General features: G+C 47.4%; 1 protein-coding gene across 1 annotated transcript in view; it reads left to right on the plus strand.

Annotated features, from left to right (window-relative positions):
* TNNI3 (troponin I type 3 (cardiac)) overlaps nt 1-2238 on the plus strand; it is a gene marked incomplete at its 3' end in the record, with an annotated part of 17153 nt that overhangs the window by 13714 nt on the left and 1201 nt on the right. The window lies entirely within an intron of this gene.

Consider the following 2238-nt stretch of genomic DNA (forward strand, 5'->3'; position numbering starts at 1 on the left):
CAGGAACTCATTAGCATAATAGGCCACACCCAACAGCAGAAACTCATTAGGATTGGCTACATTAGGGGTGTGTGGCCTAACATGCAAAGGAGTTCCTGCTACAAAAAAGGTCCTGGGTTTTGACAACAAACAAGGTAAACAGAATAACAAGCAAAAGGTGGGTGTGGCTGGATGACCACACCTGGTAACATGTGGGTGCGGCCTAATGTGCTAATGAGCTGTGCTGTCAGGGATGTGGCCCAATATGCTAATGAGTTTCTGCTGTTGGGTGTGGCCTATTATGCTAATGAGTTCCTGCTGGGCTTTTTCTACAAAAGAGCCCTGCTTGTAAGTATAGTTAATAGATGCAGCCCTGACCAGGATAGCCCAGGATAGCCTGATTTTGTCAGATCTTAGAAGCTAAGTAGGGTCGGCCCTGGCTTGTATTTGGAAGGGCAAACTCCAAGGAATACCAGGGGCATGACACAGAGGCAGGCAATGGCAAACCACCTCTGAAACGTCTCTTGCCTTAAAAACAAGTCTAGTTTGCCACCTAGTGGTGCATAAGGTTACAGAGCTAGAACCTCTGACTGCCAGGCAATCTTAGGATCTCCCAGCTATACTACACACACTGCCTTATGATAATTATTATTATGCAGGACAGAAAGGAGAAGACACCCAAGCACAGATCATTTCAGCCACTATGTCATTTGGATTTTTAGCTGTGGGAGAAAGAGAGTGAGAGAGAACATGCACAGCAGCAGCATGGAGAAAGGAGTATTGGGCTGGAGAGACCTGGGTTCAAACCCCCACATGAACCTTTCTGGGTGACCTCTCAGCCTAGCCCACCTCACAAGGTTGTTGTGAGGTTAAACGAAGGGGAGCAATGTATGCTGCCCTTATTTTCTTGGAAGAAGAGTAGGAGGACAATTATGTATATGGACTCTGTGGCACAAACTACATAAGGCCCTGTCCTTGACACTAGCACATAATATGCCGCACAGCCGCATTACACAATTTAAATCTCAGTCCTGAGAGCCAGTTTGGTGTAGTGGGTAAGAGCGGCGGACTCTAATCTGGAGAACTGGACTCAGTCCTGCTCTCCTCCACATGAAGCCAGCTGGGTGACCTTGGGTCAGTCACAGCTCTCTCAGAGCTCTCTCAGCCCTTGAAAAATAAGTCTAGCTGACCACCTAGAAGAAGAAATTGGATTTATACCCTGCCCTTCACTCGGAGTCTCAGAGTGGCTTACAATCTCCTTTCCTTCCTCTCTCCACAACAGGCACCCTGTGCGGGAGGAGGGGCTGAGAGAGCTCTGAGAGAGCTGTGACTGACCCAAGGTCACACCAGCAGCTGCATGTGGAGGAGTGGGGAATCAAACCTGGTTCTCCCAGATTAGAGTCTGCGCTCTTAACTGTTATACCAAACTGGTTCTAGTGGTGCATAATGCTAAAAGGGCTAGAATTTAAGACTGCCAAACAATTTTAGGATCTCATGGCTATACCACATACAATGCCATATAATATACTAATCTCAATCCCTTATTGAAAAAGGGTGCAGTACTACTGAGAGCCTCAAGGTGTCATTGCGGGACCAGTTTTCATCTTATCCTACTAGATATGACTACCGTCCTTCTTTCAATCTTCCATACTCCAGGGAGTGTTTTTCTTCTGGACACAAGGATTCTTGCATGTGGAGATTTTTCCCGCATGGAGACCAGAAAACCTCCCTCAGACATTTACTCGTTCAGAGCATAACCTGTGAGCTTCACAGGGCTTTCCCAGACATGACAGAAAGACCACTTGTCTCATGACCATCAGTCCACTTGAGGATAAATTGTGCATGTCCACAGCTGTGATTCAAAGCAGCCCCGCATGGGAGGGCAAGAAGGAATTTAACCCTTCAACCTCCATTCAGTTTTGCCAATCAAAAATCAGGCTCCTGTTCTGGGGAACAGGGGGGAGATGTAATTTTTTTAAATTCGTTTTTCTACTTTTATGGCACTACTAATAGTGCTGGGAAATGCGTTTGGATTAGCTGATGCGAGTGGAGTTCATAGAATCACAGAGTTGGAAGGGGCCATACAGGCCATCTAGTCCAACCCCCTGCCCAATGCTCAACCCCAACCCCCTGCTCAATCAGCCTAGAGTATCCCTGACCAGTGTTTGTCCAGCCGCTGCTTAAAGGCTGCCAGTGCGGGGGAGCTCACCACCTCCCTAGGCAGCTGATTCCACTGCTGAACAACTCTTACTGTCAAAA

This window comes from Gekko japonicus, unplaced genomic scaffold, assembly GCF_001447785.1.
Source record: "Gekko japonicus isolate JY-2015 unplaced genomic scaffold, Gekko_japonicus_V1.1 scaffold1715, whole genome shotgun sequence".
NCBI classification, from domain to species: Eukaryota; Metazoa; Chordata; class Lepidosauria; order Squamata; family Gekkonidae; genus Gekko; species Gekko japonicus.